The sequence below is a fragment of the Schistocerca americana genome, chromosome 11 (assembly GCF_021461395.2).
Source record: "Schistocerca americana isolate TAMUIC-IGC-003095 chromosome 11, iqSchAmer2.1, whole genome shotgun sequence".
In the NCBI taxonomy this organism is placed as follows: domain Eukaryota; kingdom Metazoa; phylum Arthropoda; class Insecta; order Orthoptera; family Acrididae; genus Schistocerca; species Schistocerca americana.
The window spans coordinates 148,520,691-148,539,722 of record NC_060129.1 but is presented as its reverse complement, the minus strand read 5'-3'; positions in this window follow the sequence as shown (position 1 = coordinate 148,539,722).

The window sequence follows — 19,032 nt, the reverse complement described above, 5'->3', positions numbered from 1 at the left end:
AAAATTTGTCTGAAGAAATCAACGGTGCATCTGAGCAGAGAACTGCAAATACCGCAGTCAGCTGTCTGGTGTATTGTACAAGAACGTCTGCATGTAAAGGGGCATTATAAAATGATCCGCCAGACAGCACATGTGACAACCATCTGGCAGTAGAACGGATGGAATTGAGAGAATTAGCAGACACATTATCTGCACTCAGAAAGAGATTGCAGTTCAAAACTCCTGTGAATTGCGCATGAACAAATTTGGACATGTACATTAGATGGCAACAACTTGCACGTACTCAGTTTATGGTCTGCTGTTGTTGACGTATGTGGTCAGCAGCAATAGTGAATTTAAAATTAGTTGCGACTTTAGATGTTTGGCTGACTGGACGGGAACGTGACATCCTTACCCAGTGCTGAGGTAACACCAATGGCGAGCTGGCTTTACCTACCACGCTGCCAGCGGTTCGGCTGGTAAAGTGTCCCTGTTGCCACACCATGAATAAACAGTACCACGTGATGTCATGCATTAGATCCATCAATGTTTGTCAGCTCTCGTTCTAAAGTCTTATTTCCTGGTGTGGAAGTATTCTGAAGTCGTGAGGTACTATAGTGTTGGCACTGCATTAATAACAACAATGCAGTATATCTGAACACGTGATTTTAAGTAAAAGTATCACCCAATAACACGTTCACTGGCTGGGAAGATAACGTTCTGCTGCAAAACATTCCTAGGAATTCGACAATAGTAATGGACGAAACGCCACACTGCTCTGCTGAGATGCATAAAGCTCCAACAATGCAGTGGAGACAAGTGTATATTTTGCTCTGGGTACAAACAACTGTTCCTTGAGATAAAACTAAACTTAGCATGTATAAGGCGAAGTTAGTGTAATTGTAATGCTGTAGAAGCCAAAATCTTGCACTACCAGGTCGACGAACTGGCTAATGGTAAAGGGAGTATTTTAATCAGACTTCCTCCTTATCATGCACATTTAAATCCGACAGAGAACATGGGCTTAAGTGAAAAGTAATGCGACAAAAACAACAAGAAGTTTATGTTCACTGAGATTGAAATACCAACAAAAGAACCCACTTCAAATGGTACATGGCAGGATTGATCTTGAGATGTCAGCCATACCAAGAAGTTGCGTTGAGGAGACATTGATTCATGAAGACTGTAATACGTTTTGAGAAATGTGTGTCTTCTCTTGTTGCCATATTAAAATATTCTTCCTTTGAGAAAACACAGTAGACTTTAGAAATATTCATCTCACTAAGATTCTAATACATACCAGTAAACGCATCACAAAAAAGCCCTTTGCTTGCAAAAATGGAGGTTGTTGTTGTTGTGGTCCTCAGTCCTGAGACTAGTTTGATGCAGGTCTCCATGCTACTCTATTCTGTGCGAGCTTCTTCATCTCCCAGTACTTACTGCAATCTACATCCGTATGAATCTGCTTAGTGTATTCATCTCTTGGTCTCCCTCTATGATTTTTACCCTCCACGCTGACCTCCAATACTAGATTGGTGATCACTTGATGCCGCAGAACATGTCCTACCAACCGATCCCTTCTTCTAGTCACGTTGTGCCACAAACTTCTCTTCTCCCCAATTCTATTCAATACCTCCTCATTAGTTATGTGATCTACCCATCTAATCTTCAGCATTCTTCTGTAGCACCACATTTCGAAAGCTTCTATTCTCTTCTTGTCTAAACTATTTATCATGCATGTTTCACTTCCATACATGGCTACACTCCATACAAATACTTTCAGAAACGACTTCCTGACACTTAAATCAATACTCGATGTTAACAAATTTCTTTTCTTCAGAAACGCTTTCCTTGCCATTGCCAGTCTACATTTTATTTCCTCTCTATTTCGACCATCATCAGTTATTTTGCTCCCCAAATAGCGAAACTCCTTTACTACTTTTAGTGACTCATTTCCTAATCTAACTCCCTCAGCATTACCCAACTTAATTCGACTACATTCCATTATCCTCGTTTTGCTTTGTTGATGTTCATCTTGTACCCTCCTTTCAACACACTGTCCATTCCGTTCAACTGCTCTTCCAAGTCCTATGCTGTCTCTCACAAAATTACAATGTCATCGGCGAATCTCAAAGTTTTTATTTCTTCTCCATGGATTTTAATACCTACTCCGAACTTTTCTTTTATTTCCTTTACTGCTTGCTCAATATACAGATTGAATTGCATCGGGGACAGGCTACAATCCTGTATCACTCCCTTCGCAACCACTGCTTCCCTTTTGTGTCCCTCGACTCTTGTAACTGTCATCTGGTTTCTGTACAAATTGTAAATAGCCTTTCTCTCCCTGTGTTTTACCCCTGCCACCTTAGGAATTTGAAAGAGAGTATTCCAGTCAACAGTGTCAAAATCTTTCTCTAAGTCTATAAATGCTAGAAACGTAGGTTTGCCTTTCCTTAATCTTTCTTCTAAGATAAGTCATAGGGTCAGTATTGCCTCATGTGTTCCAACATTTCTATGGAATCCAAACTGATCTTCCCCGAGGTCGGCTTCTATCAGTTTTTCCATTCGTCTGTAAAGAATTCGTGTTAGTATTTTGCAGCTATGACTTATTAAACTGATAGTTCGGTAATTTTTACATCTGTCAACACCTGCTTTCCTTGGGCTTGGAATTATTATATTCTTCTTGAAATCTGAGGGAATTTCGACTGTCTCATACATCTTGCTCACCAGATGGTAGAGTTTTGTCAGGACTGGCTCTCCCCAGGCTGTCAGTAGTTCTAATGGAATATTGTCTACTCCCGGGGCCTTGTTGTGGCTTAGGTCATTCAGTGCTCTGTGAAACTCTTCACGCGGTATCATATCTCCCACTTCATCTTCATCTGCATCCTCTTCCATTTCCATAATATTGTCCTCAAGGACATTGCCCCTGTATATACCCTCTATATACTCCTTCCACCTTTCTGCTTTCCCTTCTTTGCTTAGAACTGGATTTCCATCTGAGCTCTTGATATTCATGCAAGTGGTTCTCTTTTCTCCAAAGGTCTCTTTAATTTTCCTGTAGGCAGTATCTATCTTACCCCTAGTGAGATAAGCCTCTACATCCTTACATTTGTCCTCTAGCCATACCTGCTTAGCCAATTTTCACTGCCTGCCGATCTCATTTATGCAATTTTGTATTTTCTCCTTTTGTCAATTAAATTCAGTATCTCTTCTGTTACCCAAGGATTTCTACTAGCCCTCGTCTTTTTACCTACTTGATCCTCTGCTGCCTTCACTATTTCATTCCTCAAAGCTACCCATTCTTCTTCTACTCTATTTCTTTCCCACATTCCTGTCATTTGTTCCCTTATGCTCTCCCTGTAACTCTGTTCAACCCCCTGGTTCTTTCAGTATATCCAGGTCCCATCTCCTTAAATTCCCACCTTTTTGCAGTTTCTTCAGTTTTAATCTACAGTTCATAACCAATAGATTGTGGTCAGAGTCCACATCTGCCCCTGGAAATGTCTTACAATTTAAAACCTTGTTCCTAAATCTCTGTCTTACCTTTATATAATCTATCTGAAACCTTCTAGTATCCCCAGGGTTCTTCCATGTATACAACCTTCTTTCATGATTCTTGAACCAAGTGTTAGGCTCTGTGTAAAATTCTACCAAACAGCTTCCTCTTTCATATCTTAGCCCCAATCCATATTCACCTACTACGTTTCCTTCTCTCTCTTTTCCTACTGTCGAATTCCAGTCACTCATGACTATTAAATTTTCGCCTCCCTTCACTACCTGGAATAATTTATTTTATCTCATCATACATTTCATCAATTTCTTCATCATCTGCAGAGCTAGTTGGCATATAAACTTCTACTACTGTAGTAGGCATGGACTTCGTGTCTATCTTGGCCACAATAATGCGTTCACTATGCTGTTTGTAGTAGCTTACCCCCACTCCTATTTTTTTATTCATTATTAAACCTACTCCTGCATTACCCCTATTTCATTTTGTATTTATAACCCTGTATTCACCTGACCAGAAGTCTTGTTCCTCCTTCCACCGAACTTCACTAATTCCCACTATGTCTAACTTTAACCTATCCATTTCCCTTTTTAAATTTTCTAACCTACTTGCCCGATTAAGGGATCTGACATTCCACGCTCTGATCCGTAGAACAACAGTTTTCTTTCTCCCAGTGGGCATCAATTTCCTCACCACAACAAAAGCAATGTTTATTAAAATCAAATACCTTCTTGTATGATCGGAGATTTGAAGCTAGCTGAAAGTGAAGTGCACTCTTGTCAGAGGAGCACAAGAATGCAAACATAATTAGATCTTCTTTGAAAATATAAGTAAACAAAAGGCGCTGTGACATTACTCCCAAGAGATGCTCATATTGGAAGACAGAATGGATGCTGCTTAATTCAAAACATTTACAGCTGCAGGCTACTTCACCATTAGGTGGTTTTAAATTTTAGTGTGGCATATGGTCTGAAATGACGATAGAGCAAACTTTAATGAGGACAATGAAAGCGAAAGGTGGCTCAACTCACGGATGTCGGTTTTCAGATTCTTTGCTTTCAAACTCGACTTCAGGGATGGAATCCTTACAGGAGATTTGTAAAGAAATGAAAAATTCTCTGGTATATCATAAGGAAGAAGCGAGCAACATGTAGATTTAAGAGCTTCACGCACAGATGGAAATGTAGCAGACAATGACAATCTGAATAATTGGCTGTTATCCATCTTTTTCAAAATGTAATGTGATTACGTCAATAAACAGTGGAGTAATTGGTGATGAATGGGTAAACTTTCATGAGTTATTAGTAGAGGAAATCAAACGGATCACCTGAATTAAAAGAGAGAACTTGAAAAACATCTTATTTCAACGGAACACCAAGGTGCCTTACAACACTTGCGTCCTGCACTACGGCACTCAAGATAGGGAAGAGAAGGATTTATACCATAAACCCATTAACATTATTTTACAGACTATGTGTTACCAAGCAATCTGATAAAGATATGAAGTTCTGTTCCTCATTTGAACTTTCCCCATACCCCATGTCGTTGTTCACAGAAGATGGTCTCAATAAGGGTACCAAATCATATTGCTATGATGCATTCACACTTCTTCAACAGAATGAAGTACACAAAATAAAAAGCCTTGTTGTGAATGGGGGTCACCTGCACCGTAAGGTTGCTTGGCACGTCAAAGAAAATATTGGAATCATCTATATGAAATATTTTGAGGACGGAGATATTAAAATGCAACAGGCAGAAGAAGATGTGGATTCATTAATTGTGAAAACGGCTATTTCCCAAGTTACTGAGTCTGACAGTGTGGCAGTCGTGAGCTTGTACAGTGACTTGCTTGTTCTCCTAATGGGTCGACAAAACAACTACAACAACTTGTGCTTCCATAAACAGGGAAGAGGGAAATCAAGCAGGAGTGTGGTACTCCAGTAATTCTTTCACTTTGTACCCTGCATCTGCTTTTTCAGTTATGCCTTACAAGATGTGGTACCACACCTTCTACTGCTTTTGGCGAATGAAAAAGGAAATTAATAAGCCTTATGGAGCAACAGCCACACATCAAAGTGCAAGGTGCTGAATTCGTTAACACATTAGTCTCTCGAGACGTTATAGCACAGATAGGAGAACAGCTGACGTTAGCACTGTTTGGGAATTCCAACTGTGTATCTTTCTATGAGCTTTTTGTAAAGTCTTCCCAGAGAAAATCTCCCAAACTTGAAAGGCTACTGGCAGCATCTGACGCAGCAAGGCGCCACTCATTGTGATCCCACCATCAGGTTCAATCTTGACTGGGGAAGAAAACCGATCCACGCCAGCTGGGCTGGAAGGAAAACTTATCAGCCTTGTTTCCTATGGCGATGAAGAAAGATGCGGCAGCACTCACGTTACTGAAGATAGTTTCCTACACTTTCAAAACAGGATGCACAGCAATACTTTGATGTCGCAAATATGGACAGAACTACTCCTCCAGATACAAATACTGTTGTGGTTTATCTTGCGTGAATGCCCCAAAAATTGCGTTCAACAGGGCTGAAGAAGAGATCGAAGATAACTTACAGGACAAGGAAGTGGTGAACGTGTCGTAATGGATCCTGAAGATCGGACGCTGGACCGGTAACTGCTGCAGTCTCCCAAACGACCTCGATAGAACTGAAATTTCATGCAATGTGAACTTCTGTTATTTAAATTGTGCTTCTTTAAATACTCTCATGTGCTTTTATTTGTTCATGTGTACATACTTGTGTATTACTCGTATGTAAACAAAAACTGGCCATTACTACGTACTTGGTTTTCATTTTGGGAACCCACTGTCACCAATAAAGTGATGGATAAAAATGAATAAAAATACACACGAATGAAGAAACATGAAAAGATGTATGTAGAAGCACATATGTGCTCATTAGAGAGCCGTCTTCCCACGGGAAATTCATTTCATTGAATAACTTTGCTTATAAAAAAAAGAGATACCTTTGGGTTCAATAGTATGAACACTTTATAGCGACAAAAACAGCAAAACTAGATGCTTTCGTAATATGAAATTTCATGCTCTACAACTTTGGTGACGTTTTCCATTTGGAGTAGGCATTTTTGAGTTACAGGAGTTGAAGACGACTTTTTAGACCAGTTGCTAAAAATGAACGAACTTTGACAACTTACTGCAGCCAGATTGCTACACCGATATTGGCATTTACATAATCATTCGATGTAAAATTTAATGCTCCTTCATTTTGGTAATAGTAAAATTCTGAGTAGCATCCATAGTGACCGAGTAAAGGTGAAAACCCGAAAAAAGTACCAAAATTCCGTGGTTTTCTGTCCACAAAAATTGTCCGGAGGGTTTTAGAGGTCGGAAACTTGGATTATACATGCTCTCAACTATATGCACAAAATGGAAAAATTAAATATTCTATCCCAGCTTTTGCAAGCAAAAGCACCCTGTTACTGGACTAATACAGTTGAAATTGCGGCGGAATAATGACATAATGGATTATTAAACTAACAACTAAGTGCAAGTCAGGTCAATAGTTTGCGGAACAGCCGAGTCCCAGTATAGAGATAGACTTGTAACTTCTTTACTTGTACTGTTACAAAACCTACGGCAGTTCTCTTTTCACAAGTTATCTATGGTTCTCAATAATTACATTATTTCATTCAAAAAGCCTGGAGTCGCTTGAAGAGCGAGGCAGAAATGGAAGTTTCACATATCAATCACATGCCAAAACACTCTAGTGCTATCATTTGACAAAATCTTGTTTCGATATCTCAGACCATTTGTGACGTACGAGGAAGTTTTCACTGACACACGAGGTCGTGATGGAGCTCTTTAAATACATTATATTTTCTCGAGACTGGAAACAGACAGCGATATACTTCCAAGTTTAAAGAATGATTCAATATATTATCTACATTTAATACACAGCAACATGTAATCTGACAAGAATCAAACACAGATTCATAGCGGTACCTATTTTTCACTGCAAACTAAGAATTTCTTGCATAGTTCACCTACTAGCGAAATATCACAATAAATATGACCATTAACGAAATGCTAGGTGTTTCATCTTGAAACTGGCGCATTAAGTTATAAGATACACGAGAACGAGCGTTTACTACCGAATAGTTTCTTTAAAATCGTTTCAGAAAGATCGCAGATTGTCTGGCTTGAGCGGCAGTTAAGGGAGCCTAACTGGTTCTGCGCAGAGTAGGTCTGTACTGGCATTACACTGCGGTCACCTGCTCACCCGCCCAGGACCCATTAGCAAGCTGCACTTCTCTCCACTCAGTCCATACTGAACTGTTGAGAGTCGCAACTTATTTTAAACGCACTTGCACTTCAGGTTTCCATAGTGTAAATTTACCACAGTTTTCAGCGATTAAATTTTCATAAATGTAATAATTAAACAAAAGCTATATTTTGCCAACAAACTTTCTTTTACACAAATTGTTACCGGAAAAGAGTCTTTGTACTGATTATTTCGTATCCTGCAAATAGAAAGAAATAAACAAGCATTTTGTGGTATAAATCATGTGTTTGGTAAGAAAACGTGTCTGTATGGTCATCACAACCCACCGTATCATATTAAAGTCATTGGCAAACGTTTAGTTCTGAGTAATTAAGTATATAACATTATATCTGTACTTTCGATTTCTATACGTAGTGCCATAATTGCTGAAAGGTCATGTTTGATTTGATTTCATCTTTTGCTATATTTCAACATGCCAGGAACGAGAAACTGGCAAGAGTAGGTGAGAGTGCTCGATTAAAAAATGTGAAAAAATGATTAAATGGTTTAAGTCTTACTTCTGACTAGATGAAGGTGTCTCTAACATTACTCTATCAAATGTTTTTTATTTCAGTCTCTGATCACAATATCAATTCTTTAGACAATCACCGGTTTCAGTCCGTAATGACCATCCTCAGATCTTTTTTACACCATGCCCTAAAGTGATAAGGCCATAACGGCATCATCAAAACATATAAATATAATCAGCACTGCATCATCACATGGATCTAAAATAAGGTGTAGAATAGGCCACATCGTCCACATAGTGATAATTGCCACTGGCTACTCATATTTATATGTTTATATGTTTTAACGACAGCATTATGCTCTTATCACTTTAGGACACAGTGTAAAAAAGATCTGAGAATGGTCATTACGGATGGTAACCAGTCTTTGTCTAAAGAATTGATATTGTGATCAGAGACTGAGATAAAAAGCATTTGACATCATTGCATCACTGTTTGTGTACGCGATTATGTCACAATGGTGAAATTACTATATCAGTTGAGTGAATTACTTCCTGTATCATTGACAGCCGATGTCGAAATAAGCCGCCCCATTCTCATGAAGTTCCAGAATTCCTGCAGATCTGTGTCAGTTCCTTCATCAGTAGGGAATACATACCATCACCTTCCTCCCTTTTTCCCAGCCTGGTTTGAATCTAATAATATCTGGCTTGTGCTCATCATTATACTGCCCTAATCCTAAGAGTGACAAACACTGCTTGTCCAGTAGTTCCATAAACAACTGCATCCTCCATGTGCATAATGCTGTAACAGCACAGTTCAGACAAACATGTTCTTGTGATGCCATATGTCATAACTTAAAACAAACAGTTAAGCCCATAATTGAGAACAGATATAGTTCCATGATTGTTACATAAGAAAACAACAATTACTTAATAAATAATAATGACGAGAAGTAGAAACAATTACTTAGTAAATAGAAACTTCGAGTTCTCAGACATTTTTAATTTGAATGAACACCTTTACAAGAAGTCAGACAGCCCACCTCAAGATTTGCGCATAATTACCATCTAGTGTGAATGCCTGGACTCACACCAGGACTATTCTGTCTGCATCATGTAATCAAGTGACGTTAACCAATGTACACTTGGGGCTCTGCTGCATAGGCCTAGGACTACATATTAGGTACATCATGTAATACAGGCTTAAAACAATGCTAGCTACAAGTGACGACTTCAAGAGACTACAAGTGGAAGACAGTTTTTGATAAAGTTGGTTTTCAGTGATGAAGCCACATTTTGTGTGTCTTGAAAGGTCAATTAACCACACAACATTACAGAAGAAATTCGTGGTTCACCTAACATTAACGTCTTTTGTGCCATGTCCTCTTCAAAAGTTTACAGACTAATTTTATTCCTGGAGAAAACTGTGACTGGTTTCGAGTACCTACACACACTGCAGCTGTGGCTTATGCCAGAAGTACAGCAGACAAGTGAAGAGTTCATTTTGCAGCTAGACAATGCTCCACCTTACTTTCGTGAAGACATTTATGGTTATCTCGATACCAAACTACCTCAGTGTCGAAATGCACATCGTGACCCTCTTCTCTAGTGGTCCCCACGGTCGCTTCCCTTAGCTTCATATGATATGTTCTTATGGGGTTAAGTCAAAGATCCCCACGTTCCTGCTTCCATTGCCACTTAATTTGGAAGAGTTGAAAGGAAGGATTAAAATGGTCGCTGACAATGTAATTGGTAATATACAGCGACACTGCCTTGGACAGATTTAGAAGCATAGAAAACGTAACATTATGGCATAAAATAGAAAATTCGGTTTAAAGTTCTTTAGAAGGATGAGAAATGCACTTAACTCTTCCTGAGACTAGCATGAAAGAACGTGAGAAACCAATTTTTAAAAAATTGGATTTGGCTTGTATGCTACACAGTGATAAAAAAATTTCTCTGTATTCCTATCTGATAGTAAATACATAGCAGATAATGTGTATATCTGACACTGAAAAATTTCACAGGAGTATTAGTCATGAGCAGCATGACACCAGTAAATGATGTACTAGAGAACTAGACAGCCTTAAGGTACTGATAATTTTTTTGAGCAGCTCAAGCTAATATGAAGAGCCTAACACATTTTTATTCTTTCATTTTTATACAGTGCGTTTGTGGAGAAAGACGTGTTGCCCTGAGAGGCATGTGGCAGAGACCAAGTGAACTAGTTGTGACATGTTTACCACAAGCAGCCAGAGATGCTAAACACCACTATGAATTTCGAGTCACAAGGTTCCAACATGTCCTTCATTCTTTATGTAAATGTAAACAATGGCATAAGTGTGCACTTTTGCTATGCATTATGACTTTTAACAACTGACAAGCATCAAAAGAGTGCTGTGTTGGAAAGTTCCACAAGGTGCATTTTAGCTGTGTATGTTTTTACTTGTGACAAATCTATTTGTGATGAACTTTTTGACAAACCTGTGTGGAATGTGGAATCCGATTTCCACTCAAATGTGAATATCACATGAGTGATGAATGCACAATGGAACATGATGTAGACCCTAACAAGTTTTTAAAGATCTGAAGGTGACAAACTTAGCTGTTGAAACTGGTCAATAAAAAACAGTTGAGATTTAAATCTGGCCTATAGAACATTTCTTTAAAGTACATAGAGATCTCTGATTCTCATTTCTCATTATAAGAAACTTCAGAGAAGTTATGTGCCAGTTTAAGCTTAGGGAACAGATGTATAATGAGCAGGTTGCTGGAAATACGGGGTGAAGTATCACAAAGGTGCCATCAGAAAACAAATTTTGTGAACAAACAAAACAAAAATTTTGTACACCTGCTTGAGATGTAGTTATGTAGAAACCGATAACTGGCTGTAGTACTTTTTCAATACAAGGAAACTTTTGAAAGTGGGGTCTTCTTAATTGACATTATCAAATTAGAATAAAAAGTGATTGATGAACTTTTGACATAGACTTTCTTCTACCAGTATAAAGCTTCCAGTAGACGCTCAAGTTAATAAAACACACAGACTCTGAGAGGAACAAAGCACAAACTGAGTGTGACTTTACCTTCTGGATTCCTTTTATTTCTAAACTAATTTGTAGTATAAATGTGAAAATGGACAGTTAAATATTCATCTAATGCACTTTGCACATTTCTTTAACACAATTATTTTCTTTCTACATTTTAACGTTTCCTGTCATTGTTAGCACCTTTTTCAAAGAGGACATTTAAGTTTCATTTATCTTCATATTTTTTTCCCAAGGATCGAAGTTCCATGTGACTTTTCAATGTAAATACGTACATTACTTGTAACAATTATTAACAAAAGGTTTACATGAAGTAATTGTATTTTGAATGCTATTAATCGCTTCCTGAAGCAAAATTAAATCAATCGAAGAATAATTATAATTACCAACAGATGAAACTTCATACAGTTTCTGTTATGCCACTTGCAGTGGCGTCACTTTGGTTGCAAGTCACTCCTGCACCCCACATCAGTTAAATATGAGCCAATATTAAAGTTACTCTATAACGAATTTGGAATTATGCTTTGTGCAGGTGCACTTAAAGACACTCTGATACAATTCATTTGCACTGTTAAAAACTACACTTAATCTCTCTAATATCTTTCATTTTCTTTATTAAAAACTACACTTAATCTGAAGTTATACTGTCACTGCAACCTCCTTACGTCCTTCCTCAAATCCAATAGGTCAGTGTCTAACGCTTTGTACTCTGTAATGGAGACACAGGGCATCTGTTTACACTCATATTTAAATCGCCACCACCTTGGGGAGAGCGTGCCACAGAGAACTGCACAAGCCTCTTTGTGGAAACAATAAGGTCACTGACCAACTATTAGGATATACATTAAAACAAGGAGTGCACTTTCATGAAAGCATATTTACGTAAGCATTACAGTCCAGAACTTTTCATTGTGTGATACGTTTTGATCTCTTCCAGGTGGTCTGTTTCCGCTATCATTTTACTCGAATTATTTACAAGTGAATCACTGTCATTATAGAGAGTATGGTAATGGAAATCGTTGTTGTTCTTGTTTACGCCTTGAGATTTCTGTAAAAGCTCTACAATCTCTACCTCAGAAAGGAATGTATATGAAGAACTAGCCATTTTACACCTACTTACTTGAACATGGTAATTACAACTTTTCTGTCAACATTATGGATACAGTTCGACACGAGTTAACACAGACTTCCCTAAATGGGAAGCAGTCAGGTTCGAGAATGGCACATGTAAGAGCTACAAAAAGCACTGGCCATTGGAGTAGGAAGGATTGAAAGCACTGACCATTGGAGTGGGAAGGATTGAAAGCACTGAAACTACAAATCACCTTCCATTAACTATACAACAATATTTACTTACTTAGACAGAAATCTTAACTGTGCATAATATAATGGAACATCATAAACATTCTTTAATAAAAGAGAATATATCAACTGCAATATAATACTACAATGTTAACAACAAACCTGCGTTTCTTTCAGACTATTAACTGTATTTTAGTATGTATATGACGTTGTCTATTGCTGTAATGGCCAAATAACAATAAAATCATTATTATTATTATTATTATTATTATTATTAGTAGTAGTAGTAGTAGTAGTAGTAGTAGTAGTAGTAGTAGTATAAATTAACAATGACATGTCCCAACTGCAGTGGCCAAACATTTCATTGCTAGCAACCCTAAATGTAGAAAGTTAATATTATATTCCTGTTAAAACACATACCATATAGTCACAGTCAGGGTACATGCTGTTTGGAATAAAAACACACATGATGTTGCCAAAGTTACTTAGTACTCACCAATAATGAAATCAAACTCCACATCTCTTTTTCTTTTTTCTTTTTTGCTTAAGTACGGTAACATTACTATTGTGATCAAACTTTCACAACTATCTCTCTGCATTTCAATGAATATGTAGAATATTTTTCTAAATGCACATAAGATGAACTAATACTTTAAGTGGGCTATAATGTAACTCAGTTACAACAAAACAGTTGCAACATAACTTTTAGAAATCAGTCTTTATGGGTGCCAGTTGGACTGGCAGACACACCACTTCCTGTGACTCTAGCACTACAAACAGTACTAAAACCGACACTTTTCATAGAGATCTTTGATATGGTGTAAAACTGAATCTGCATATTATCCTAATACACAGGTATAAATATCAAAGCTACCTGTACTGCATACTAGCTTCAGAAGCACTGAAACCTTAACGACAATTGCTCGATTTACTTCTGACACTAATTAGTATGGGTGAAGGAAAGGGGTGCCAAATAATTAAAACGACTTTATCTTTTATGGCATAGCTAAAAGTTGCTTCACTTGAGTGATACCACAGTAATCGGGGTGCTGCAATTTCTGCATGGTTACAGTTTCCTATATAGCAGCAGCGTCAACTGAAATTATTCAGGCAGGTGTTATGTAGTAGTACACAGCATGGCGCTCAAATTGATTGAGTTAAGAATTAATTACACATGAAAGAAAATGCAAAGGATACCAAAACGGATTTCATACAGGAATAAAATGGAAATTACAAATTCACCTTTAATAGAATTACCATGTAAACATGAAAATTGTTTTATAAATCATTTCTGAATTACAAAAACAAATTTAGAGTACTTCTTGAATCATGTATCAAGCTCCATTTAAAGATGAGGAACACAATTTTTTAATGCAAACCCAGTTTGCCTGAAACTACAGGTGATATATACTGGCATGTCAGCGTTATAGTGCATCTACAGTGTCCTCAAAAATACAGTTTTAAGGTACTTATATGAGATACTGGATGCTGTTTACAGACATAGCAATCATAATAAAATTTTTATCTGTGAACCACTTTCGAATAACAAGAAAAAATGTTGCATAGTTGTAGAGCTGCATATTGGACACTCATAACAAAGATGCATTATAAGTTCGAGTGAAACCGCAAATGACACTTTGATATTTCACATGTGGCATTTACCTGTCGTCCCTCCAATATTTATATCATGTCCCCAAATACAAATTTTTAAATTTCGGCATGTTCTGTTGGATGCTGTTTGCTATGACCAGAAAACACATTTGAGAGCTACTATTTTTTCAGCCTTGCACCCAATGTCAGTTAAAAATGACAAAACATTAATGTTACTCTATAATAAATTTTGGAGTTATGCTTTGTTCAAGTGACTATAATATAATTGAACATTGAATATCCATGTTCCCGTATTGAAAGCTAGCGTCAAGTTAAAAATTTATGCCATCAGTAACCTTCTGTACTTCCTTTCTGAAATTCACTGGATAGATACTCAAATATAATGCGCCAGTACTATGATCTCAATACATTTGCCAATATTGTTTTGATTTTCATCATTTGTAGAATTCAGTGAGTTGCAGTGAAACTACAAATCGCCTTCCAGTAATTACACAATTACACATGCTTACACACAATCAGAACCTACCTATGTACCAGGTAGCACAGATATGATACATTTCTGCCATATAGATTAACCATTTGTGCTCATATCTGCAATCTCAAAAACTTTACCTATGAACAGCTTCGAAAGTAGGAAGTTGATATATGCTCCTATTGAAATAATTTAACTAAAAACACACAGATCATGTTGTAAGAATTGCTTGGTACTCACCTTGTACTCAACCTACAGAATGATACCACACTTCATATCTTCTTGTTGTCACACTGGCTAAGCAGAGTAATAACAGTATTTCTACCCAACTTTCGCAAATTACCACAAAATATTTTAAAGAAAATACAGACTGTTTACTACACAAAAAACAAACAAACACCATCCAAAGAGGCCTTGAAGGTTCAATAGTACTGACTGCCTCCATGTCATCCTCAATCTTTAAACATCGTCAGATGCGGATATGGAGGGGCATGTGGTGAGTACTGCACTCCCCAGCCATTGTCAATTTCCGTGAGCAGCTTTTGTAAACACACATAAAATAAAATAATAGGTTTCTGAAGTATAACTTTTTTCATGTAGTGCCAAACATTTTCAGAAAAACAATCTTTTTAGGTGCCAGATAAATCTGTACACACGCCACTATTCTAACAATTTAACAATTTGTTATGTTCATTGATTTAGACATAGTGGTTAATTCTTAGTTTAGCTTTTGGCACAAATAAATGACAACTGTAGAAAATTTCCCGTGTACCTATATCTACATCTATGGTCTGTAAGCCAGCCTGAAGTCAATGGCATGGGGTATGTCCAAATACCAGTTATTAGTGTTTATTCCCATTTCATTGCCATGGAACATGGGAAGTAGACAACGCCTCTGCATGTGCTGTAATTATTCTAATCTTGCCCTCAGTATACCTATGTGAGCTATGCATAAGGGTCATAATATATTTGCAGAGTCATCATTCAAAGTCGGTTCTTGATACTTTGTTAATAGCCTTTCTTAGGATAGTTTATGTCTATCTTCGAATTCTGCAGCTCAGCTCCTTCAGTATCTCTGTGAAACTCTCACAAAAATCAAACAAACCTGTGACCATTCATGCTGCCCTTTTCTATATACTTTCAATATTCCCTGTTAGTCCTGTCTGGTATGGGTCCCACACACTTGAGAAATATGCTAGAACCAATCACATGACAGATTTGTAAGCAATTTCCTTTATAGACTGATTGCACTTCCCCAGTATTTTACCAATAAACTGGAGTCTACCCTGTGCTTTCCCAACGACTGAGCCACTTCTTATCCCTACAATGTGTTACACCCAGGTATTTGTATGGCTTGCCTATTCTAACTGTGACTCATTAGTATTATAGTCATAGGATACTAAGCTTTGTCGTGTTGAAGTGCACAGTTTTATATTTCTGATCATTTAAGGCAAGTCGTCAGTTATTACATGCCTTTGAAATCTTAGCACGATTGGACTGAAAATTTACACAGCTTCTTTCAGACAGTACTTCATTATGGATAACTGCATCATCTGCAAAAAGTCTGAACTTACTGTTAATATTGTCTGCAAGGTCATTAATATACGCTATGAACAGCAAGATCCTAACACACTTCCCTGGTGCACATCTGAAGTTATTACTACATGTAACGACGACTGTCCATCCAAAATAACATGCTGCATCCTCCCTACCAAAAATACCTCAATCAGTGGCAAAATTCAGTTAATACCCCATATGAACGTACTTTTGATAACAAGCACAGGTGTGATACAGAGTCAGATACTTTTCGAAAATAAATAAATACTGCATCTACCTGACTGCCTTGATCCAAAGATTTTAGAATGTAATGTGAGAAAAGAATGAGTTAGGTTTCACATGACTGATATTTTCGGAATCCTTGCCGGCTGGCATGGAGGATGTAATTCTGTTCGAGATACCTCATCATGTTTGAACTCAGAATATGTACTAAGATTCTACATCAAATCAATGTTAAGGATACTGGAGACTGTAATATTGTGGATCACTTCTACTACCCTCTTATAGATGGGCATGACCTGTGCATTCTTCCAACTACTAAGCAACATGTTTTGTTTGAGGCATCCCACAACAGATTTTAGTTAGAAGTGGGGCTAACTCAGCTGTAAATTCGGTATAGAATCTGTAGGGACTCCATTGGGCCCTCTAGCTTTATTCAAGTGTAAACGATTTCAGTTGTTTATCAGCACCACTGACGCTAGTACTTATTTCCCTCATCTTTCCAGTGTTATGAGGAGTAAATTGTGGCATTTCTCCTGGGTTTTTCTTTGGAATGGAAAATCTGAAAACAGAGTTAAGTATTTCAGATTTTGCTTTGCTACACTCAGTTTTAGATCTTTACATTCCACCAGAAATGCTTTGGGTTTTGTGAAATATCATTCGACATCAGTGGGTGAGGTCTGCCTGGTCTCGCTTCAGCTGTGTTTATTTCTTCACAGCTCCACTCCAGAGTCACAGCATCGATAATCGACGTGGGCAGCTGACAGAACGTTTGACAATGTTCTGCTATGTTGTTGTTGAAAGCTTCACACATTGATCTCTTGACAGACAAATGCGTTTTATTCAGCAATTCTCTATCTACAGCTCTAAGCTTTGTTTTACATCTATTAGGCAGTAGTCTCTTTTCCTTTAGCAGTTTCTTTACAGTAACTGTATACTGTAGAGAGTGCCTTCTATTATGAACTGTTCTACTGGGTACATGTCTATCCAGTGCATGCTCAACTACTCTTTTAAACCTGAGCCAGAGTTCCTCTATGTACTGCTGCCCTGTGCTTAAACTTTCAGTCCCTCATTGAGATATGACACTACTGATTTTTTTTATCTAATTTACTGAACATATATATATATATATATATACACACACACTTGTTTCAGTTATTCTTTGTACTCTGTTAGTCACTGTTGCCACAACTATACCATGTTCACTGATGTGGACATCCTGAAAGAGCTCAGGTCTATTGTCGCCATTAGATACAAAATATTTTCTCATGAGTGAGGTTCTTAACTGTCTGTTCTAGATAGTTTTCAGAGAAGGCATTTGGTAATGTTTCACAGGGTGTCTTACCACACCCATCACTAGCAAAACTGTAATTTTCTCAATTGATTGTTGGATTACTAAAGTTCCCCCAATGAGTACAGTATGATTTGGAAACTTTCGTTCCTGGCGGAGGTTCGAGTCCTCCCTCGGGCATGGATGCGTGTGTTTGTCCTTAGGATAATTTAGGTTAAGTAGTGTGTAAGCTTATGGACTGATGACCTTAACAGTTGAGTCCCTTAAAATTTCACACACATTTGAACACTGAAACTTTCGTTCAAGCGAAACATTCTCACATGCAGCTTCAACTGCCATCATGGTGGCTTTCAGTTTTTTGACTATTGCAACAAATACTCCACCTCCATTTCTCATTAGCCTATTCTTTCGGTATACACTTAAATTTTACCCAGAAATCTCACTGCCAATATTTTCAGGCTCAACCATCCATAATTTTAAGCAACCTTGATGTCTAAACTTCTGTATTTTTAGTGATGGTTTTTGTACTTCCAGAAAAAGGTCGTTCCATACAGTTCAAGGATCTGTAATAGTGTTGCTAACGACAGGTCTTTAAACGTTTTTGGCACTCCAGAACGCACATCACACACAAGACAAATTTACGAAATGGAAACCAAATTACAGCGATGGTGCTTTGAAATTCAGTCAAAAGGACGCAGCCAAATGACGCTATGCAGTGGTGGGAATGGTAAGTGGAGTCACAAAGTAGAATGGAGTTGAACTTTTTGTTGCAAGATAAATGTTGCTTAATTTGTGTTGTGTAACTGAAAACTGTGTTTACACATGCAACTGCCGGGTCACTCCACTATTCCATCATCTGGGGTGTCATATTAGTTACACATGTGCACTGGGCTTAAATCATGAACGATGATTTACTACGAACTATTTCACGTACAGCACTATTAACTTAAGAAAACTCTCAGACATGCACTTTTGTTCATGTTGATATGCTCTGAAGTTAGGAATGAGGGATTCTCTGAATGCTAAAATTGTATAAAGCATTGTTTTATTTTAATTTGTTTAAAATCTGGTAGATGGTCCTAATACAGCATTAAGCTGACATATCATACATTCCACATTACACTTCAAACCATGAGACTCTCTGTTTTCTAGTATTATTTTTAAAATTTAGTAAGTATGGCATATTTTTCGGAATATTGTTTTAGTTGAAGTTTTGTTATATTGCCGATTGAGTGAATAATTTTTTAAAAAAATTGTGTAACCACAGTAGCCATAAATACTG